Genomic DNA, 25,337 nt, shown 5'->3' with positions numbered 1-25,337 from the left:
CCTGGTAAACAGCAGGTACCAAATAAATATTTACTGAATTAATCAATTAATTTCTTTAGTTTGTATATCACTGTCCAAATCGAATCTCTTGTAGAGAAATCTGATCTTACTCTTTTTATCCTCGATGCCTAGCTCACAGGAGGTTCTCAACACTTCTTAAATTAGTAAATAAATCAATGAATAATTGAGCAAAGACTTGATTAATCAGAGTATTAACTTGGTAAAGAGGTAAACGGATATAATATAAGTAAGCTTCAACAGACAAAAACAGGTTATGAACTAACTAGAATAATGAAGACTAAAATGATTGTGCGTCAGAGAAGGGTACAGAAATTTTAGTCAAGTCCAAATTTTTATCTGAGGAAAAATCAAGAAAATTCTAGACATACTTCAAACTTCTGCCTAACTCAGACCTTACTACTATATATGTATAGTTCTTCAAAGTTTCAAAAGGAAAAAAAAGTATAGGCACAGATTTTTATTAGAAGAAAAATGAATTATTGCTTAAAATTTACTAAAACTAGGAGTAAAAAAGAATAAAAATTTTATATCTAAAAATAAGCCAAGATAACATTCTACAGTTAATTTAAGTAAAAATGATGACGGGTGAAATAAATTAATTATAATGATAATCACTTTTTGAAGTATAGAGGGATTTTTTTGGTCTTTGGTAGTCCTAAAACATTTTATTAAAATTGACTAAAATGTATAAAGAATGAAATGAAACATAAAATACTTATTTAAGGCTAATTATCCATCTCATTGCTACATTTTGATAAAATGACTTTCTTATTCAAGTTAACCCACCACTAGAAAATTTATTGTAATAAAATATTAATACAGAAACTCTACAAAACTGAAGCTAAGTGGAAAATGACAGTTTGATCTAATTGGATTTATGACAGTAATATATGGCTAAATTTCACCCTACTTTTCCAAGTTTCAGATCCAAATTTTTTTTAATGTTAACTCTCTAGGAGAAATAATCTAAAGTCCTGGCAAGTGAATCTCTGGCAGGAGAATAATGAACAACGTTCACAGACCCCCAATCATTTCTAATTGTCTTGTACTTAACTGATTCAAACCTTACGTTATCTACATGACCCCGAAGCTTCTATGTTTGTGACACCCGGCTTAAACCATTCAGGAAAAGTATTGACTATTCTGGCCCTAATGGTCCACCAAGGCTGGAAATTCAATGTCCTATCTCAATACCTTCTTGCACTATTTTATTAGTGGATAATCAATTTTCATTTTCAATGTTCATCCCTCCTGCATATAGAAAGCCCTTTTCTAATCCTGTTATTCAAAAAAGGAGCACAATATCCCCTTCATTTAAATATTTATGTAACAATAATGTAATCAAATTAACTCTTAAGTACTTCTGCACCATTCAGGCTAAATAATCGCAGAATTCCCTTTAACTTTTCCACATCAGACATTTTGCGTTCTGTTAGCCAGCTTCAAAAAAAAATAATCTGTGCTCCTAAATCGTCTTCCATTATCAGTGGTTTGGTATCATTTTTATTCTTATTTCTGGTTTTGTGGTAGATTGATTTATTCTTACTTTTTTTTGTTTTCTCATTCTAGAAACAAGTTGCTTGACATTGGAACTACGCCTAGTACATAAATTATACTATTAACATGCTGTTAAAGTTCTATAGGATCTGAAGAAAATGTTTTCAACAGTAAGAAAATAAAAAACAAGGAAAAGTAATAAACTAAGATATTGTCTGTAGAATTTTAATTACAAAAACAAGAATACATACTGATCCAAATGATGAATTATTACCTTTCCCTATCCAGAAAACCAACAAAATCTCCTTCTAGAATTCTCTCCACAATATTTTGATACTGCCTTTATCAGAGTCCCCTTGAAAACAAATCTGTTGGTATAACTGTGAAAAGTAAACTATAGATCTTTAAAGTAGATGCCACTCATTTTTGAGCATTACCCTTCCCTTCAGAGAAAGTTTTGCAAGGGAAAAAAACACACACACATACCCATGCTTACTAAACATTTCAAAGAAAAATTTTAAACATTACAGGGAAAGATGCAGTGCTTAATGATGCAGATATGATGGAAATGTTGGAAAATATGATAATATCATTTTATAATACATGGTTTTAATGGAAGATGCTAAGCACTTAAGTACATATCCTTGATTTTAAAATATCTAAAAGATAGCATATTCCTCATACAGAAAACCTTAAAGAAAACATGGCACAAGAATGTAATTAATGACTATAAAGTTGTTTAGTGTTTATTTAGTATATGTTTATCTCACTAGACTGTAAAAGCGAGGTTACCACTGAAAACCTTGCACCAGACACAGAAGCTGGTACATAAAAGGCATTTAGTGAGTATTTGTTAAAGGCATGAGGGGGTTCCAAAAAATGGACTCACAAATAATCTAAGAGAGAAATAGAGAAGAAGAGAAGATCTCAAAAAAGTATGCACATAACTATAACAGGAGAAGTAAATAACCAATGACAAATGCAATAATGTGAACCATGAGAATATTAGTTAAAAAATAAATCCAGGGCTTCCCTGGTGGCGCAGTGGTTGAGAGTCCGCCTGCCGATGCAGGGGACACGGGTTCGTGTCCCGGTCCGGGAAGATCCCACATGCCGCAGAGCGGCTGGGCCCGTGAGCCGTGGCCGCTGAGCCTGAGCGTCCGGAGCCTGTGCTCCGCAACGGGAGAAGGCACAACAGTGAGAGGCCCACGTACCGCAAAAAATAATAATAATAAAAAATAATAAATCCAGCAGCATAAACTGGGGCTTTTGAAAAAAGGTTAAAACTTTACGTTAAAAAAAAAAAAAAGGATAAACAATGATAGGACAAAATCAATACAAGAATGAAGAATCATCTGTCCACTATCTGGAAATTGCATGTTTTTCCATCTGTGAAAGGCATGTTGAATGACCAGTATATTATCAAGAATGGCTTTCCATTGAATGTTGACTGAGGTAAATTGCTAGATGTGTCAGATACATTCCATTAAATAACTCCGGAAGTACCTACAATTAATCAAAGATAAGAGACGGTGACAATATAAAGACGGAAGGACTAAGGGAAAAATCCAGAGTATCCAGTATAATATACAATAATCATAAAATGTCTGCTCATACGTTAACTTTTTTGAATAAGTTATATCCAGAGAAGTCTTTGGACTGAACAAAATTAGCTGAGCTCTGTCCACAGATAAACAATGGTAATTTCTCTGAGAAATTCTGAACTGCACTGAATAGCATCAAATCATGCAATCTCATTCAAGATTTGAGGGCACAGGAAGGAATGTAGGGCAATTAATTTCTCAAGTAAGGGGAGAAATTGATGATGGGCTCCATCTTACTCTCAATCATCTCACTGTAATGTCCACACAAGGATGCTCACTCTAGCAGTGTATGAAAAATAAAGGAAGACATGGGTATGTATAGCAGCTTTATTTATAAGTGCCCAAACTTGGAAGCAACCAAGATGTCCTTAAGCAGGTGAGTAGATAAATAAACTGTGGTATCCAGATTATGGAATATTATTCAGCACTAAAAAGAGATGAGCTATCAAGCCATGAAAAACCATGGAGGAAACTTAAATGCATATTAAGTGAAAGAAACCAATCTGAAAAGACTGTAAGATTCCAACTATGTGACATTCTGCAAAAGGCAAAACTATGAATACTAAAAAGATTAGTGGCTGCTAAGGGTTGGGGGGAGTGATGATTAGGCAGAGCAGAGGATGCTTAGGGCAGCAAAAATATTCTGTATGATATTACAATTGTAGATATATGCCATTATACGTTTGTCAAAACCCACAGAATGTATACCACCAAGAGTGAACCCTAATGTAAACTATGGACTTTGGGTGATAATGATGTGTCAATGTAGGTTCGTCAATTTTAACAGATGTACCACTGAAATGTGGGATGCTGACTGTGGGGAAGGTTGTGTATCTGTGGGGACAGGGGGTACATAAGAACTCTGTACTTTCTACTTAACTTTGCTGTGAATCTAAAACTGCTCTAAAATATAAAGCTTCTTAATTTTTTTAAAAAAGAGAATGAAAGGCGGCACAGAATGAGGGAGGTAGAGAGGAAGAGAGGACCCATTAATACGGAAATGATTAAATTTTGGCATAGGAAATACTATGAACTATGGAACACTGTGTATGGTTTAAACAGTATGCAGCACATCTCTTCTAAGATTAAAAATTCTCCAAGCTTTATCCTTAAGTGAAAAAAAGCAAGTAACAGAGCAATGTGTGCAGTACAGTCTTATAATTTTAAAAACTATGAGTTTGTTGACCTGTACTAGATACACATATGTACTTAAAACTGTGGAGTAAAACTTGTGAGAGAAGATACACAAAACTTCTCAGTGGTTTCCGTAGGAGATGAATACAATGTTGAAAGGAAGATAAATGTGAATTTTTAATTAAATGTATTTGTATTAATGTTAAAAAATAATAGGGCTTCCCTGGTGGCGCAGTGGTTGAGAGTCCGCCTGCCGATGCAGGGGACGTGGGTTCGTGCCCTGGTCCAGGAAGATCCCACATGCCGCGGAGTGGCTGGGCCCGTGAGCCATGGCTGCTGAGCCTGTGCGTCTGGAGCCTGTGCTCCGCAACGGGAGAGACCACAACAGTGAGAGGCCCGTGTGCCGCAAAAAAAAAAAAAAATAATAATAATAAATAAAAATCAGTTGACCCATAGTACATTCACCATCTCTGTCTAGTTCCAAAACATTTTCATCATCTCGAAAGTATTTATTCATTATTGATGTCAGTATAAATTTTTAATTAAGTTGACATAAATTTTCTTTGACTCCCCCAAAAAGCAGATAAGATCTCACAGGGTGAAGGATGAGAGAGCACTCTAGAAAACCTTTGCCTTTCAAGTTGGCTGCCTCCTCAGTTATCCCACCAACCTACATTGTTTCAATGCGTACCCAGTGACATATATACCCCCAAAATTAAAAATCATTTTTTTAAGTTTAAAAGTTTAGATCCTTCTTAATATACCCATTTTCTAACAAAAAATTTTTAAGTTACATTAGAGAACTGTTTTGTTACCAGTTCGGTAAAAGGTCAAATGAAAAGAAGAGTATTTACAGAACTGTCACTACCACTCCCTGCATCATTTGCTTTCCCTTGGTTTCTCCAAACCATATAATGAACCGGTCCAGCATGCCTGTGAAGTTAAAATTAAACTATTTTAGAGGCAAAGTCCAGGCACTAAGCATTCTTATAAATAACATCAAGAAACAACCAAAACATATACACACACAGCAGAAACTTTATTTTAATAACATACATTAGCTAAAATTCTTTACAAATTATATTCTTGGGCTTAGGAATACTTCTCTTACTTCTAAAACACGTAAAATACAGATTCCAAAGCTACCTCTAATCTTTTTCTAGTAGTAACCTAGAAATAAATTTTTTAAATAAAGTGTCTTTTGATCTACTATTTATTCAATCTTTATTATGAACGAGCTAAGATAAGGCCTTGAACAGATACTGGAGGAAATTTTTTAAAGGTTAATAACAGTTCCTGCCTAAAAGGAGCATCCAGGCAGGTAATGAGAATTAAGGAAAAGTGAACCCAAGCACAATTCAAGAGAGAAGGTGCTATAGGTATCACAAGAGAAATACAAAATGTAATGGGAATTTACAAGAGGGAGAGATTACTTACAGGATTAAGTAAACAAACATTTCTTAAGTGTCTGCTATGTGCCTAGCACCATGCTGGATACTAGGATAGCAACACTGTCCTGCCCTCAAGAAACGTAGAGCCAATAGGTGAACAAGAAACCTTATAAATGGCTTATTATAAAATTCAGTGATAGAGGTATTCACAAAATGCCTGGTAGTACAAAAAACTTCACATGCTTATCTACCCACCTTTAGATAGTGTGTGAAAATAATCCTAATTAAAACTATTCTGCTGGTTTACTGACATAATTTTTTAGGGGTTAAAAAATACTTAAAGAAAAAAGTGTAAGTAACATCCTCTCATCATATCCCCTATCTTAAAAATACAATCACAAAAATCATTATCTTTATAAGCATGGTTTTTAGACCTAAGGATGGTTTCTAGGGCAGTTTATAGACACTAATTGTCAAAGTTAAACATTCTTATTAGTGTCAAAACACTAATAGGACTTTTAAGAACAAGAATCCATCTATACCAATACATTAATTTATTTTAATTCCCAATAGATATCCAGAGATAAAGCTTCAGTTGACATAAAGCATTAATAATTAAAATAATAATTTATTGTTATAGGTACAGAGAGAACCCCCCCAAAATTAAGTATAGGATAAAGATAAAATGTCAGACTAAGGCAAGAGCAAAAGAGGAAGAGGTTCAGTAGATGCTGGGTCAAATGGCTGGCCATTAAAGGAAAAAAAGGGGGTGGGAGGGATGGATGGATTCCTACTTTTACCCATATACAAAAATAAATTCTAGACATATTAAAAATGTAGATACAAAATATTTAACTATAAAAATAATAGACTTGCATAATAAGAAAACCCATCCTACAATTCTATGCACAATTATGCAATAAAAACCAGAGCACTTATGGGAAAAAAACAAACACAATTTTACATATACCAAATGGCTAAGTAATAAATACCACAATAAATATGGTACTTTACCTTGAGAAACACCTGAGATTTGCTTGTGGAAGTGAATGTCAGAGGGTTGCAACTTGTGAGTTGTAAAGTGGCAGAAGGAGGGTTATCAGATACCAAGTATAAAGTTGTAACACCAAATGTGGATGGGTATAACTCAACACACAAGGTAAACTGAGGTAGTTGGTAAATGTCTATCAATCACATTAGAATTCACATTCTCAAAACAAGCAGTATAGCAGAACTGACTAAATAAGTGCTTCTGTTCACCAAATACAAAAAGGAAGGAAGGAAGGGAGGGAGGAACGAAGGAAGGAAGAAAGAAAATACTCAAATCTCAATTTTTAGGGTGTTGAGGATGGGAAACAATTTAGTTTCCTAATAAACATCCTTAGCAAGCAGTGACTCAGACACTGCAATAACCTAAACCAAAAACCTGTCAATAAACTCATAATTTGTAAGCTATTAATACAATAGCGTCATTATCATTAAGGAGATCAAAATAAGTTACCCACAAGAACACTAACATTTGTTGACCAGAACAGTTAATGCCAGGGATGACAATAATGATGACTAGCTGTAGTAAGAAATTAACTACTTTTATCAGGTATCTGTCTTCCAAGGCAAGTTTTTCCATGATTTCATCACGAAATATGGACATAGTTAAATCAACTGATCAAATCATCTTCAAAATTCCAAAAATGCTATAGACACCTTTACTTGGCTTCAACCCTATTTCCAGCTGTCTGGACATTTATGGATAATGCCAGTACCAGTCTCTGGTTTCTGAAACTGACAGACATAGGAAGCAGAAGATACCAGAAGGGAGGCCAAGTTTGATGAGAAGAAGGCTCAGAAGAAGATGCAGAGCAGATTGCTTAATTTTCCCAGAATTTTCACCAAGTCAGAACCAGTAATAGAAATCAAGTTTCCCAATATCTGTCCTGAAATCCTCATACAAAACAAATAAGAGACATAATTATAATAGTGTAATCGTAAGAATTGGGGTTTGGGGGACAGCCCCCATCACCAGTTACTAGTTTTGTGCGCAAGAGCAAACTAATTAGCGTTTCAAAGCCTCAGCTTCCCATCTGTAAATTGAGGCTAATAACAGAAAAGTACCTTTCCAATCACTTGTGAAAATTAAGGGAACTAAAGCAAGTAAAGCACTTAGCACAGTCTGGCACCTACTAAGCGATCAATAAACATTAAAGTGTTCAATGAAAATCAGTATTAATTGAGGATATAAACCATCATCAATTTTTCCCAAACCTTCTGATCATCACTTCTAAACCCCTTAATTCTTTTTTTTTACATCTTTATTGGCGTATAATTTCTTTACAATGGTGTGTTAGTTTCTGCTTTATAACAAAGTGAATCAGTTATACATATACATATGTTCCCATATCTCTTCCCTCTTGTGTCTCCCTCCCACCCTCCCTCCCTATCCCACCCCTCTAGGTGGTCACAAAGCACCGAGCTGATCTCCCTGTGCTATGCGGCTGCTTCCCACTAGCTATCTATTTTACATTTGGTAGTGTATATATGTCCATGCCACTCTCTCGCTTTGTCACAGCTTACCCTTCCCCCTCCCCATATCCTCAAGTCCATTCTCTAGTAGGTCTGTGTCTTTATTCCTGTTTTACCCCTAGGTTCTTCATGACATTTTTTTTTCCTTAAATTTTCTTAAATTCCATTTACCATTCCATCCACCTCATTACCAATAGCTCAATTTCGTTTCTTTTTATGGCTGAGTAATATTCCATTGTATATATGTGCCACATCTTCTTTATCCATTCATCTGATGATGGACACTTAGTAAACCCCTTAATTCTTGATTTATAATATGCCTCTTACACTGGCTGCCTATTTCTACTTTTTAAAAATGTCACCTTCGGGCTTCCCTGGTGGCGCAGTGGTTGAGAGTCCGCCTGCTGATGCAGGGGACATGGGCTCGTGCCATGGTCTGGGAAGATCCCACATGCCGCGAAGCGGCTGGGCCCGTGAGCCATGGCCGCTGAGCCTGCGCATCCGGAGCCTGTGCTCCGCAACGGGAGAGGCCACAACAGTGAGAGGCCCGTGTACCGCAAAAAAAAAAAAAAAAAAAAAGTCACCTTCCCAGACTAGACTTTTGCACAAGTAAAATAATTTTTTATAGCTTCTCTGAAATAAAGTTCAAGGGAAAGTTTACAGAGAAACCACGAATCCTTTTTTCCATCCTGAAGGAAATAGACAATTAACCTTGCTTCCTTCTGTCTCTATGCTCGGTTCCTGGGCACGCTGAAGAAGTGGAGCTGGCACTGCTTTTGTCTTCTGAAAGGAACTTCAGAGCTGCGCCTGTGTGCTGCATATGTAAATCTGGGGCATCCAAATCATACCGAGAATCACCTTATTATATTTGCCCTAATTATGTAGCCCAAATTACATACCATTAAAATAAATTTCCCTTCCTTATTTTCCTCCAAACTCCTGATTTGACTATTTGGAGCTACAACCCAAAGAAGTTGTTACTATGCCTTAATACAAAATCTCACTGTACATCAACTGCATTTAAACTTCAAAAATTATTCTTACACCTGAACACCATTGCTGTTCTCAACATACAATCAGAAAAAAACCTCATTATAGTATGAGGAAAGCTTAAATGTTAGTATAATATGAGGAAAGCTGAAGAAAATCTACAAAAAAGTAATTAGAGCAAGAAAGTAGGTCCCATCTAAGACATCCTGAGACCAAAGTAATCTGATTTCCCAGATAGTTGTCCCTTATCTTGCAAGAAAAATTACTGCTCTCACCAAACAAAAATACCACAGGTGAATCAAAAAGACTGTGTTTAGTAAAGATTTACTATATTGACTATAAAAACCATGGAGAATATCAATCTTCCTAACATGCTTTTTTAATCATGTTACTTCTCTTGTTTCTACATTTTAGTCTCCTGTCCCTACCCCACCCCTCAAAAAAAGCTCACTTTCCCTCCACTGTATTTACTCCCTACTAAAGGTCGATGACGACCTTCATCCTCATCACATCAGCAGATAATAATTATTGAAATGCTTACTATATGCCAGAAACTGGGCTAAGCACTTTAGGTGCATTAATTTAACCCCCAAATCCTATGAAACGAGTCTTTTACAGGATGAGAAAACTGTGGCTTCCATGGGTCAAATAACTTGCCACAAATCATACACCTAGCAACTAAAACGAGTCAGAATGTGATCTCAAATCTGTCAAACTCCAAAACCTGTGCTTGTAATCACTTCCTCCCTATATACTATGAGAAAATGTTTTAAAATTTTTTTAGTATGTAGCTCATTGTCTGGCATGTAAAATTCAATAAATATTTTCTGAAAGGATACGTTTAGTTTAATTATTCTGACATCCAAAGTTTCCCACTGGGAGAGAGAAGGAAATTCCCACTATTCCTTAAGACAAACCTTCTTCCCCAACCAAATTATAATCACTGGGGTCCACGGGATTTGAATCCTGGCAGTGGGGAAGGGAGGAGGAGAAGAGAACTTCGGCTTTTCTCCCAGTATAAATAATAATTTCTCCTTGTTGTAATATCCCCACCTATACATATCTTATTATAAGCTCTTTGACATGTTTATGGTACACAAACACATTTTAATAAGTAGTTACTACAAAGAAGAAAAAATGCAGCCCAAACAGGTATATGAAGTACCAGTATTTGCAAATAAAAAATTAAAAGGATATAAAACAAAATGGGGACTACTCCTAGGAATCTATCCAACAGAAATTAAAACATATATCCACACTCAAAGCTTGTACCTGAATGTTTATAGCAGCACTATTCATAATAAACAAAAACCAGAAACAATCCAAATGTCCATTATTTGGTGAATGGATAAACAAAACGCAGTATGTCTATACAATAGAATAATATTCAGCAATAAAAATCAAGTACTGATACATGCGCAACACGGATTAACCTCAAAAACATTAAGCTAACTGAAAAGACAGAAGCAAAAGACTGCACAGTATAAAACAAAACTACATATTGTATGATTCCATTTATATGAATGCCCAAAGGCCAATTTATAGAAACAGAAAGCAGATCTTTCTGTTGCCTAGGGATGGGGCTGGGAATGGAGACTGAATGCTAATGGGCTGAAGAGAATTTTGGGGGGTGATGGAAACACTGTAAAACTGGATTGTGGTGATGACTGCACAACTCTATAAATTTACCAATAATCACTGAATTATGCTGTTACAATAGCTGAATTTTGTTAAATGTAAATAATACCTCAATAAAGCTGTAAAAAAGGGAGTTGGATAAGGTGAACAAAGACAACTGTTTTTGTGGAGTCTGGTATAAATGAGATAAGAAATGGGGCGGTAGCTGGAAGGAGAAGTAAGGTTAAGAGAGAGTTCCTTTAAGATGAAAGAATTATCAATACAATGTTTTTATTCTGTTGACAGCAATCCAGAAAAGGAGAGATAGAGAAGAATTACAGGAAGAATGTCCTTGAGAAGGCAAGAAGGGGTGAGCTCTAATGGACAATTGGTGGGAATGGCCTTCAAGAGAAGAAAAGACAATTAATTCACAATAACATTGGTATGAAGGTGGTAAGAAGATTATTTCTGTTCTCTTAGTAAAACAGAAAGCAAAGTCACAAGCTGAAAGAGAGAAATGTGGAAAATTTGGGTGCAAGGGAAGGATAGCATCATCTAAGTGAATAGGAGTATGGAAGAACTAGCATAATACAGTAGGACAGCTTGGCAGCACTAAGCAAGGAATTTAAAGTCATTTGGTACTGGCCAAGAATTTAAAGTCAACACAGTTGTTCTGTTCCAGCCACATTCAGCTACAAGTATACAGGTGTAACATAAGTAGACTTAGTTTTAACCAGGCAATAACATCCAAGGAAAAAAGGTCAAATCAAGGGGGTTGAGGTAGAGGCAGGAGAGCAATTGTAATGATGGACTACAGGAATTCAGCTAGTTTTAAAAAAAAAAAAAAAAGTGAGAACATGAATGCATTGAAGAGCAGTTGAAAAGGTGGTAAATTAAAAGGTCCCTGTGAGATCAAGGAATTAAGGTTGTTGGGTACTAGAAGAAATAAGCCTGAAAAAATGTAGGTGGTAATTGGAGAGTAAAATGCCAGAAATTGATATTATAGAAACTTGTAGTTTTGGGGTAATAACAAGTTCTAGGGCAGTGTCTCTCAATCCTGGCTGCACATTAAAGTCACCCTGGAAAACTGTTAAAAATACTATCCCAGGCCACACCTCAGACCAGGCAAAACAGACTCTCTGGGAGTAAGTTCTAGGCATCTGTAGTTTGTCAAAGCTCTCCAGTTAATGCAGATGCACTGAGAGTTTAAAAACATCTGCACAGGACATGCCATAGAAGTGAATGGCTGAGTGGAGGAGAGGAAGTCAAGAGACCAGAATATCAGAAGGATCATGTGCGTGAATACTGAAATCGTCAATAATTACAGCTGGAGTAGTAGGAAACTAGCAGTGAGTCCAGAAGAAGTCTAGAAGCAAATATGAAAAAGCAAAGAGAATATTTAACCCACCTCACCAGGAGGAACCACCACTTAAGAACTCTCCAGGAGAAGTAAGTGCCCTCAGCGGAGGGCTAAGTTTCAGTCAGAGCAAGAAGGTAGTAATATTTAGAGAAGAGGTTAAAGATAAAAGGGAGTTTTGCAGATGACTGACAATGAGACCCAGAAGGCACAGAGAAGCGTTTCACAATCATAAAGAGATGAAAATTGAGATCAGGCAAGAGAGATGAAAGAAAGAGAAGGTCCAGACGAAACTACTGGAGGAGAATAAAGCCAGGAAATCTCGGAAAGCAAGCTGCCGCATTTTTTAACACTACACAAAAACAAGAGAAGAAAAAGCTCAGTGAAAGAAGCAGCTTTCCTGAACCCAGCCACATTCTAAAAGATTCATTTAACTAAGTTGAAGGAAAACTGAGTCACAGAAACGTATCAAGGTCAATCCCATATAAAGTTGTTACAAGAAAAGAGAGAACATGAAGTGGAATAACATCCCTGCAGACAATGAAAGTATGCCAGAAAGACATGCCCACATAACAGATCAAAATTAAAACATGCTATTTCAGAATGAGCTAAAAGACCTTAAGAAAATGACATAACGTGAAAGAATAACAAATATAAGAACTATAAAAACTCATAACTCAGGTAAGAATTAAAAATAAAGGAAAGACACATTCCGGAAATGAAGACAAGAGTAAATAAAAACAGACAGTCCCTTAAGAAAAACAGAAGGTAAAAAAGAGAAAAAAAATTTAAACTCAAAAACAGAGATAAAAAGGATTTGAGAAAAAGTGACAAATACTGAAGACAGGCAAAGAAGATTGAACATACAGCTGATAGGAACTCCTGAAGAAGAAAAAGCAAGGAACAGAATGCAGTCAAAACAATAATTCAAAAACACTTTTATGAAATAAAAAAATATTTGAGACTACATTTTGAAAGTGCACAATGTGTACCTGAGAATATCAACTCAGAATGACCAAAATGATTTTACTATCACTAAACATTAAAGAATAAGAAGAAAAAAAAAGGGGGGGGAACTGGAGTCAGAAAGGAAGAAATACAGAACTATACAGATAGGAATTAGACTCCAATAAATGAGTGATGAACTGGCAATACTGAGTTTCTCATGATATAAAAAGGATAAAGTGCATAATGAGGTTAGACCTGATAATCTCAGGGCACATAAAGGACGCAAGACTTTTTGTGTAGAAGATAAAGAACGAGTTATTGATACTTAAAAAGAAAGGAGAATCAGACTGGCGTCAGACTTATCTATTGCACAAGAAGCTTAAAGACAGTGGTATAAGGTGCCTACGCTATATAGGAAAAAAAAGGATTATGATCCAAGAACACTATATCCAGCCAAGATACCCTTTACTGATCAAAAGAAAGGCATCTTCACTTAAGCAAGGATTCAGAAATTATGCCACATACACTCTGAGGAAATTACTCCAAAATGTTATCAAATATTTTTCTAGCACCTATTAAGATAGTCATGGGTCTCTTTTTTCCAGTCTTCACCGCTACCAGAGTTGTGGCTAGCAGTAGAGATGTGGCCAAATCCAATAACAATATCATATATGACCAGTCCTAGAAATGACTTCAGGAAACGTAGATCCTAAGGAATGTATATTTTGCCAACAAGCACAACAAGAAAGGCCTCAAAAAGATTCAGGCCAACATTTTCAAGACACTGAGCACCTGTACAGAAGCCAATGAGGTGCTCATTAAGCCCAAAGTAATCAAATACAAGATCTTAAAAAGTGCCAGCCCTAAATCGGACAGGCTCACCCATAACATCCATCCCAGCTTCTAGAAGTATGCTTATTTTCATACTGTCAAGAGTACCAGCTTTAGCAATCAAACGGTGAGAGCCAAAGCCCAGGTCCCACAGAGTCCTCCCAAAGAGTCCAGAAAAAAAGGTTTTTGTCTATCAACTCTGAGGATCAAAGAATTCTACAAAACTTGGACTACTGTCTGCAGGCATCTCCTTTTGCTGTTTTATATAAATACAATACAAAGTCCCCCAACTCACCCCAAAAGAAAAAGATAGCCATACAGTTTTTAATCTCAAAATCTGTTAACATAACAAATTACATTAATATTTAACTGTCCTTGCCTTCCTGGAATATACTGTCGTTTATATACACTGCTGGATTTATTTTGCTAATATTTTATTTAGAATGTTTGCTTGTCTACTTATGAGTAAGACTGGACTGATGTTTATAATAGAAAAAAAATGAAAACAATCATAGTATCCATCTGTTGGAGAACAACAGACTAAATTATGGTGTAGTATGCTATGGAATGTTATTCAGCTTTTTAAAATTAATTAGAGCTCCATTTACTAAACTGGAGACAGCCATGACATATTCTTAAATAAATAAAGCAAGTTACAAAAAGCCTGTGTGTGTATATGTGTGTGTGTGTGTGTATGTATATATATATATATATATATGCTTAAAGGTTGTTGAGCAAAGAGAAAGATGGTAAAAAACACTCAAAGTGTTGGTTAATGCTGGCTAAACCAACAAGGTAAAAGTGGAGAAGGAAAGGAAAATATTATTTTTTTCTTTATTCACCCCTGGTTTGGTTATTTTAGTGGTTGCAAGCGGAGAAATACTTTTGTAATTTTTTTAAAAAAGCAGAAGCGTGGGGGGGAAGGGGAGAGATACCAATTACCTACTATAATTAATGACAAATTAACATTTGTTAACAACTAATAAATGGCTACCTTTAATACATCCAAAGACAAGATAGAATTATATTATCTAAAACAAGGAGAGGAATCATTATGAAGTTCATTTACTTAAAAATACAAAACAATCCTGGGGCTTCCCTGGTAGCTCAGAAGTTAAGAATCCCCCTGTCAATGCAGGGGACACGGGTTCAAGCCCTGGTCCAGGAAGATCCCACATCTGGGGAGCAACTAAGCCCGTGCACCACAACTACTGAGCCTGCTCTCTAGAGCCTGTGAGCCACAACTACTGAGCCCACGTGCCACAGCTACTGAAGCCTGCACACCTAGAGCTCATGCCCCGCAACAAGAGAAGCCACCGAAATGAGAAGCCCGCGCACTGCAAGGAAGAGTAGCCCCCGCTCGCCGCAACTAGAGAAAGCCCACACGCAGCAACGAAGACCCAACGCAGCCAAAAATAAATACAAATAAATAATTTTTTTTAAAAAAAGGTAAAAAAAAAAAAAAGAATGAATAAAAATACAAAACAATCCAATCTGGAACCAAAGTCGCATATAAGTGGTCTTTATAAAGCAAGATGTCTTCAGGATGAACTAGTTTTTATCTTACAACTAGCACAAACTGGTCAGTTCATGGATATTACAACGACCAAGAATAAAACTAAGATAAAGTGAGTCACGTCCATTTAAAGAAAAATAGTCAGTGAATTACTATTCACATGATATGTAAACAGATTAGCAGAAATCGGCAAAATGTTACAGAAATCCTTGAAGCTTGGGAAGAAAGTGAGATTTTGATAGTTAGCTTGTTATACTAAAGAAAGAGGGGCAAACTTCTTTTGATGTATAATTTTACACTGTAAATAGACAAGTCCTTTTTATTAAGTAGATCACAAAAGACAATCAACCACCATGACTGTCACAAATTTTTTAAAAAGAAAAATTACAAAAAGCTAACAACATGGCGCATGGTGGTGGGTGAGTGGGGGATAAAGTTATCAAACAGAGAACACTTCAGTTATTCACAAAAATGAGAAATGTCTGTAAAAGTAGAAAATATTCACATGATCAAACTGAAAAAAAAAATTGTCAAAGGGCTCAATGTCTCAAGAAGTGCTGAGGTTTGCTATTTTACAGAGGAAATTAAAAATTAATTTTTCGCAAGTTTGTGGTACTTAAAGGGAAATAGTGCAAAAAGAAACGCATACTAGGAGTCTGCCTAAGAGTTTATATTTTTAAGTTTACAGTTATTCAAGAACTTTTTCTCTCAGCTCTCATCAAATCCTTCATAAAAGAAAATTTCAAAGCACAAAATTAATGAGTAGCCAAATTACCACAGGTTTTTTTGTTTTGTTTTGTTTTAAATACCTTGCTAGGCTGAAAAGACACAAGGAAAAGCTGGACAGACAATGCTAGTAAAACACTATGGGGCGGAGCTATGTGAAGCACACATCAAAAACACAGAAATCCAGGGCTTCCCTGGTGGCGCAGTGGTTGAGAGTCTGCCTGTCGATGCAGGACACGGGTTCGTGCTCCGATCTGGGAAGATCCCACATGCCGCGGAGCGGCCGGGCCTGTGAGCCATGGCCACTGGGCCTGCGCGTCGGGAGGCTGTGCTCCGCAGTGGGAGAGGCCGCAACAGTGAGAGGGCCGCGTACCGCAAAAAAAAAAAAAAAAACAGAAACCCAGGACACTTTCCAAAACCTAATAAAACTTACCATTCATTAAGAACTATACATTGTCCTAAGGATTTTTCACTGGCATTATTTCATCATCATCAAAACCCTGCAAGAGAGGTTTTAGCCCCTCACACAGCTAGTAAGTGACAGAGTGATAATCTCAACCTGTTTTCATGATTCAAAAACTCACAAATTCATGTTCTCTCTACTATACAAAGGGTCTCATGATTGTAAAATTTCAAAAGCTACTTACAACCAAACAACAGTATTGTCACATCCTACAATATAGCAACATCTGAATAATAGCTTCCAAAGGAAGTCTCTCTTCCTCTTTAAATCCCTAAAAAGGAAGAGCTAAGATTTTCTGACGCTGAAGCAGCATTTGAGTGTGCAGTAAGTCTACATCCCACGTGTCTACTAAAGCTAATTACCTTCATTCACCCTAATTCACAATCTTTGGGAGCTCTACAGGATTCCATGGAATTTGAACAGAAACAGAATTCTAGAGTACAAATACCCATCAAGCTTCCTTAGTTTTGCATTATCAAATTTCAGCAATCAGAGCTAGAAATTGTGGGACCTCACAACACAAGATTAGGAACAAAGGGCTACAAAGAGACTTCCTTCATTTAGGCAGAGGGAATTTACTGAGATGTGAGGCAGTCTCCTGTCTAAATGATTAAATCACAGTATCTACATACCCACTCCCATTTCCAAATTTAGTAACTAACGAATCGACTTATAAGGATAGATCCATTGATGGGGAAAGGGAATTTCCATGGCAATAAAAAACTGGTGCCGTATCTCTTCATGTTGTTCACCTCTATGATCAGATATGTCATCTGATATAATCATATATGATAATGCAAGCATGGTGTTACAGACAAGCATGGCTACCTGGTCCAAAGACATCTGCCTGGAATAACAAAAGTTTTCCATTATTATTGCTCACATACTTTTCATTGTGAATTTTATGTCTGTAGCACTTGCTAATATTTACAAAAAGAAATATATAAGTCACTGTTTTTCTTTTCATGATACCTTTGCCATCTAAAGAAGACAGTAAAATTTATCAACATTGGCCAGTGAAACTTTAGGAAAGTGACAAACTTTAAAATATTTTTTCAACTATATTTTTCCTGGAGGTAGAGTGAATACCCAGGACACAATTCTGAACTGCAAATTTAGTTATTTAAGGAAGAATATGATATGTCTACCTTCAACTGAAAGATTACAGTAGTTAAAGGCAACTACTTACACATAGTGGTCAATAAATATTTAAGTGAAGGATTTAATGTAGTAATATACTGCATAAAACTCCAATTTTTCCAACATAACAAATCTAACTCAGCTCATATACCTTAAACATAACGTGTCTGTATAATAAACTAATATACAAAAATCAATGTTTTTTTCATACGACCTTTTCTATACAAAATAAGTATATGAGAGACTAAAACCGGAGCAAACAAAGAAAAATGTTCTCTTACATGCTGTGCTCCAAAACCTCTCCACTTGGGATACCTCTTCTGAGAAAAAAAAGTAGAATTGAATAATGTATTTTGGCAGAAACTTCTTCAGGTAGACATAATACGGGTGTCATAAGGAGGCATAAGATGAGCCTGTCAGATAAATCATTACTAAGGCAATTAGATTTTTTTAAAACATACCAACAATATTATTCACTATAACGCAACTACTTGGTTTAAATAACTGACACCAGAATCTCTCAAGTTCCAATCAAAAGAAAGGCATTTGAGAAGTAAGATATACCATTCACTGAATAAAGGCAGAAATTAATAGTATGGGGAAGGAAAGGGTAAAGAAAGGGTGTGATTACGACTAACACCAACTTAATTCTTTTGCCTCTTAAACTTAGTCATGTTTACCCTTAATTACTCAAGAACAAACAGAAGTTGAACATAACAAGATACTGTTGTAATGTGTGGCCCATAAAAAAGCAACTTACCTGATACTTATAACATCCACAAACATAGCTTTCAAATGATTTATAAAGGTTCTGTAAATAAAATAATTTGACCTAATAAAAGAAATTTGTTTCCAGAAAAAAATTACGGTATTACAATTATTTACTTAGAGCTTTCTAGAATATGAAAGATCCCTACCAGAAACTTTTTTCACTGATTGCATCCTCAACCTGCTTTAGCCTTCTAAAACCCAGGCCCAAACACCTTGTTCTCCATCTAATATTATCTCTTTTTAAAATTTGTTTATTTATTTATTTATTTATTTTTGGCTGCGTTGGGTCTACGTTGCCGCACGTGGGCTTTCTCTAGTTTTGAAGAGCAGGGGCTACTCTTTGTTGTGGTGTGCTGGCTTCTCACTGCAGTGGCTTCTCCTGTTGCGGAGTACAGGCTCTAGGCTCATGGGCTCAGTAGTTGTGGCACACGAGCTCAGTAGTTGTGGCTCTCGGGCTCTTGAGCACAGGCTCAGTAGCTGTGGTGCACGGGCTTAGTTGCTCCACGGCATGTGGGATCTTCCCGGACCAGGGCTCGAACCCGTGTTCCCTGCATTGGCAGGCGGATTCTTAAACACTGCACCACCAGGGAAGCCCCATCTAATATTATCTTGAATCGTAAATACTCAAGGTAAAAATATCCTCTAAAAGAAAAAGGACATTGGGTGGGGAAATATAGCTGTAAGTCTTTAAGCTCTTCTTGTAACCTATTTCTCTCCACAGACTTTTAGAGATTCATCAAGGTCATGATGTAGTCTCTTGATCACCATACACACATCTCCTTGACTCATTTTTTTTTTAATTGTAAACAATCTTCATCTAATACAAGTTATTACAAAAGATGCTATTCAAATAAACGAAGTGGTAGTTTTCATGGTATTATAACAAAGACTAAACTATCTATTTACACAGTGCCTTCTCTCCAAATGACAATAGTATTTGATGACTACAGGCACTCAACAGATACAATGCCGAGAAAAAAAAAATCCAAATAATTAAACTAACTTCCAAACTATTTTATAACATTTGTTACCTCGATCAGACTCGTACTAGAAAAGTAAACAACCATCTGCAACCGCTTGTTCTAGCTCCTTGAAATAAAATCTGGGTACCATCAGTAAAAATATTACAGCTAACATTGGTGATCATGTATAAGTACAATCCAACATAATTCAACTAGTGTGCCCAATCCGTACATCTCAGAGATTCAATTTTAATTCTGTTGTAAGAGGAAGTAATACGACAAGGAGAGAATTTTGATGCATTCCTTTAATCATACTTATTCTTCCTTATATCTAATTAGTATCAACTACCTTACAATTCCCCTTTGGGAACTACTGGTTTAGTATACTCTTTTCTAGGCCTACTTCCTTCTCCATTCAAAACAATGCACACAGTCATTCAGAAAATACTAAAAGAACAAAGGCCTTTATGAGGAAGGGTGGGGGAAGCTAGAGAGCTAGCATGAGACAGTCAAGAATAAATGACAGAAGAGGGAAATAAATCTACTACCGTTTAACCATGTTAGTAAAACTTTATAATAAAGACGAAAACAACAAATTAGGTTTTATAAGTATGCTAAAATGAACCATCAACCAATATAAATACAGAGCACGATCTGAGTCTATGACGGTTTATTAAATAAACTAAAATATATAAACATACAAGAATAAGTCTTAGCCATAATCAGTAAATTGCCTTATCAACCAATGTATATAAAAATGAAGGAAGTATTTGATTACATGACATATGTGATTCACAGAATGGCACAAAGTTTGATTAAGAGAAGAAAATAATTGTTAAGTACAGGAGGTGATATTCCATTTCTTAAACTGGGTGGAAGGTATATAAGTGTTGGCTGAATTATTAGTCTTCTACACTTTACACATTTTTATAAATATTATTTCATATGTAGTCGATATCTATAAAACAATGTTTAAGTGCAAGAAAAATCTGAGCAAATATTTGTTGGAAAAAAGAGGTAAAAAGTACATATACATCTAATCCATTTTTGCTAATTATTTTTTTAAATAAATAGAGATCATAGGGACTTCCCTGGCGGTCCAGTGGTTAAGACTCTGCGCTTCCACCGCAACGAAGAGTAGCCCCCACTGGCTGCAACTAGGGAGAGCCAGTGCGCAACAACGAAGACCCAACGCAGCCAAAAATAAATTAATTAAATAAATTTTTTTTAAAAGTTTATTATGAGGTTAGCTGTATTTAAAAAAAAGAAAAAAGACTGCACTTCCACTGCAGGGGGCACAGGTGTGGCCAGTAAATAATTAATTAAAATTTTTAAAATAGAGATCGTAAAAATGTAAGTAGGTAGGAAAATAATTTTCCTGTAGAAAACAATTTCTATAGCTCTACACAGAGATCTATATACTATTTCTTTAAAAGCACCACTAAACCTTTCCTGCACACTACATGTACACACATATACACACAGACATACACACCAAATTAAAGTAAAACTTTCTACCTCCAAAGATCCCCCCAAAACCAACCTCCATCACAAATATTACCTTAACCCCATAAAAAGTACTGATACTCCTCTACTCATAATCCCAGAAATAAATTACAAAAATAAATTCCTAAAGAGAAATGTTCATACTGTAAGTAACTGTATTTTTGGTGTATTTGTAGGCTTAGCATTTATGAGTCTTACTACTTACTTGGACCTATCCACATCTACAGTATTTGCTTTTTTATGATGGGCACCTGCATTTTAATGATGTGTGTCAATACTAATTTGATTGAGGGCAATATAGTATATTTATGAAGAGCACAGAGTGTGGAGCCAGAGTTCCTGAATTGGAACTCAGCTCTTCCACTTGCTAACTAACTAATCTATTTAACATCTCAGTGTTTCAGTTTCTCATCTGTAAAATGGAAATAACAGTACATACCTCGTAGGGTGTTGGAACTGATTAAAACCTGTGTAACAGGACTGGCACAAAGTAGGTGCTATGTAAGGGTGAGCCATTACTACCTAGCACTACTAGTAGTACCATCTTCCCAAACATACTGAAAACATTCTTAGCAATTCGAATTACTGGCTAAAATTAGATACTATTAAAAATAGACACTAAACCTGAAGCCTGACTGACAATAAGTTTAAAGCCCTGCAACTCTGAATAGGTGATTATAAATCTACATAACCACTCTATCAAGAACAATCTGGGGAGAGCGGCTTTCCAAAGTGCAACTATCAATTTCTTCCCTTACACAAGGGGGCAGTGATAACAAGAAAAGAACTGGGCTCTGTGACACCTCCTCCTACAGACAGTAGGGGGTGGCAGTACATATGGCTTACAGTCAGAACAAAACAGGAAGACCCAACAGAATTGCTCTTTATTCTCCTCAAGCCCTCTCCTCTATGTTTTAGGCCCAACACAGCCTCAAGGTGAGAGACATATCAACAGAAAAGACTAAAACCCAAAATTAACCACCAAGGAAAATCCAGTTTTGCCTTTGAAGCAAATGATCCCTCAATGGCTAAATCTGGATCCAGGAGGAAGCCAATCCGTATGAATTTTAATTATCTGGCAAATTACTTACTGTTCTTATAAGAACAACATTCAGGCAAGTAACTCCGTTTCTCTGCAAGAATTGTAACATAAGACACAAATATCTCATCAATAATTAACTATACCCTAATGAACACATGCCGATATTTCTGCTTGTTTCATACTATACAGACATACACTCACTGAATGTATATAAGTTATATTAAATAGCTCATGGAGCTGTCTTTTGTTACTTCTGAGATTCCAGCTATGTTCTGACAATCCTCTCAAAACACAGATGTTCTTCTTAAATGGAAGTCACAATGTTTTGCAGCATGTGGGTAATGATACATATACACACACACACACACACACACACACACACACACACAGAAAGAGAGAGAGAATGAGAATATTTAATATTTCATTTCTGTGCTCACATTCCTGAGATGATCTACCTGGGAAATGCTGCAAGAAGCGCTCCACTGACAGTATCCATGTTGTTGCTTTTTATGCCACCTTTATTGTATTCATTTTTTTTCCTATTTTGCCACCCCAACATCAAGACTATTTCACTACTGTCATTCACCATAATTAGCCACTGCAGCAGCTTTTGGCTTCAAACCCTCAAAATGCCTGAAAATTTATCCCTTTTGTTCACCATATTGTTTTGTTTTCCTCATTCCAGAAATTTTCACCTGTATAAAAATGAAGAAAGGGGCACCTATGAAATAACGTCCCTTTGCCTAATGATCTTGAACTCAGAATTATAGTCAAGATGTGGGGTGGGTTTTTTGTGTGGTTTTTTTTGGTTTGTTTTTTTCCTTTTCCTGGAGAGGAGCAGAGAAGACAGTGCAAGACACCCAAAACACCAAATCTTCTTCCTAATATTAATTACCATTGTTTATGTTTGGTGAAAACCATTTTAAACATTCCACACCTGGAACACAACACAGGATACAATTTTATCAGTTCTCTACACGCTGACGGCAAACCCTGGAATTATTTTGCCCTATTTTTTCTTTCCCATCTCACAACCAGACACAATTTGCTTGTTTCTTTCACGTGGGCACTATCTCTATGTCAAAAAATAGCGTATCATAGCTCCTCTCGACTCCCTGTGTTAAAATATCTAGCCATGAGCCGTATTAATCTCTTCTTAGACTACGCCTCCTTTCCCAGAGAAATTAATAATATCACTAATAACACTTCTACCGTGAATTTCAACGCCACACAGGCCAACCCACCCTGTGCCTTACCTGGCACATTTCACAACTACTTTCATGCTGCATTCAGGGGGCACATTTTACAACTCGTTCTGCACCACATTCCCTGCCACGTTCAGAAATCTGCCTCGCATCTCCTCCTGGGTCCCCGTCATCCGGAGACTCTCTCGGTACCAAATTCCATGACACCTTCGGTGACACCGAAGTGGCCGATCCCGGACCCATCCGAAGCCACCCCGAGTGCCACATTTGGAGCCAACCTTCCCCACGCCCTGGACACCGGAGGCACTCCACTGCCCATTTCGCTGCCTCCCCGCTAGCCCCCGCCCCTCTCCCTGGAGCCCAGGCGTCGGAGGCGAACGCCGCTGTCACTGAAGCAACCTTCCCTTCCCGGGCTCCCGGGGTCTCTCACCTGCCGCTCTGAGAGGGGTTCGCTGCACCTCGGGGTCAAGCCCGAGTCCCCGGGGTCTCCTGTGAGGACCGCGCCGCCCGCCGGCGCCGCCCGCGATCCCAGAGCACCTCGCTGCGCTCCGACGCCCGCTGTGGGTCTGCGTCCGGGAAAGGCGCGGCCCGGCGGCTAGCGCAGCCCTCGGCGGTCCTCCTGTCAGCGGCGGCGCGGGTGCAGGCTCTCGCCCAGCGCGGCGGCGGCGGCGGCGGCGGCGGGCAACTTGCTCCGCCTCGCGCGCTGCACAGCCAAGAGGTGAGCGCGAGGGGGATGGGAACGGGGGCGGGGCCGCCCGAAGGAGGCACGGAGGGCGGCGGCTGGAGGGCAGCGCTGGCGGCCCCGGGCCCGGCACTCGGAGCGCTCGCAGCTTCACCCGCCGGGCGGGCGGCTCGCACGAGGCAGCTGTGCAAGCGGGCCCCGCCGGAGCAGCGCACCCAGCAACCCGCGCCCGGCCGGCCGCTCGCTAGCGCCGCCGCCGCGCCGGGGGCGTCGCACCCTCAGAGGCCGCCCGCAGCCCCGCCCCCTCCGGGCCGGGGTGGGGAGGAGCGCGAGCGCGGAGGGAGAGCGCGTGCGTGGGAGCGCGTGCGTGGTGGAGCGCGCGCGCCCCCGCCCCCTCCACCGTTTGGGGGTTGGGAGTGGCGGGGAGAGAGAGAAGACCGAACCGTTTTCTCCGCGGAGAGGTTTGGCCCTGGCTCTGCCTCTCTGTGAGGTCTGGGCATTTCTGTTTCCTCAAGGGGCTTTGACTGGTGGGGTCGTGGGCATTCAGTGGGGAAGAGGGGAGGGGAGCTCAATAGCAGACAAGGCCCTGGATGGTTCGGCTCCGCCCCCAGGGTGATGTCACTCTCGAGGTGCTGCTGCTGTCACGTGCGCCCACTTCTGGGCCTGTCCTGATGCTTTGATGGCCAGAACGTTCCTCTAGATTTTCCCCACTTAAGTCACCTCATACACATATCACTCCTAGAAGTCTTCGAGCCCTACAAATGTCAGATTCTTTCCCTGATGCTCAATTGTAATCTGTAGACTGCTCCAAAATGCCATAGTTGGCTGGTGTAGGAAACAGAATGAAGTGCAAAACCAGGAATGGGGGGATAGTGGGGAGGGGAGAGAGAGAAGGGAGAGCTGTTATCTAGAATCATTGCTGAAATTCACCAACCACAGCTTGAGAGCCTGAGGTGAAGTTGTGACGCTGCTTCTGTCGCTGCCAGGTTGGACAAGAAGTAATGTGATTTTAAGGGCTAGTTGTTAAGGCACGGAAAGCCACCACAGCAAAGCCTCCTTGAAGGTCATATTTTCCTCACTTCCCTCCACCTAGATCTTCTTCCCCTTTACTCTTTCTTTCCCTTGCATCGTAGAACAACAAGTCAACTGTGGAAGATATCTGCACATAAATTTGTTCGTGTGCTTTAAGATGATGCAAAGCAATCACTGTTACCTACTCTGCCTGGTTAGCCTTTCTTCCGTAAACTGAGATGACCTTTCGTGGTCATCCATTCCTTAATGAGACACCATGATTGGAAATAGATACACCAGATTACTTCAGTCAAGCAACCTGTGTCTGTGGTGTTTCTAAGATAGAGAGATTTGATAACAGTCCTTTAATCTGCTGCATCCAGGATTTTCTTTGTGTTTTTTT

General features: G+C 38.1%; 1 protein-coding gene across 3 annotated transcripts in view; it reads right to left on the bottom strand.

Moving 5' to 3' along the window:
* TANC2 (tetratricopeptide repeat, ankyrin repeat and coiled-coil containing 2) overlaps positions 1–23,871 on the bottom strand; it is a 348,234-nt gene extending 324,363 nt beyond the window's left edge. For all 3 annotated transcript variants that reach the window (XM_029212661.1, XM_029212662.1, XM_029212663.1), the window contains exon 1: positions 23,672–23,871. The gene's annotated coding sequence lies outside the window, so the exon portion shown is untranslated. The remainder of the gene's footprint in view (positions 1–23,671) is intronic.
* Positions 23,872–25,337: the final 1,466 nt, after the last annotated feature.

The sequence above is a fragment of the Monodon monoceros genome, unplaced genomic scaffold, assembly GCF_005190385.1.
Source record: "Monodon monoceros isolate NGI ecotype Baffin Bay Population unplaced genomic scaffold, NGI_Narwhal_1 Super_Scaffold_9, whole genome shotgun sequence".
Taxonomy (NCBI): Eukaryota; Metazoa; Chordata; class Mammalia; order Artiodactyla; family Monodontidae; genus Monodon; species Monodon monoceros.
The sequence above is the reverse complement of the archived record's forward strand: the minus strand, read 5'-3'. Positions and strand labels throughout refer to the sequence as shown.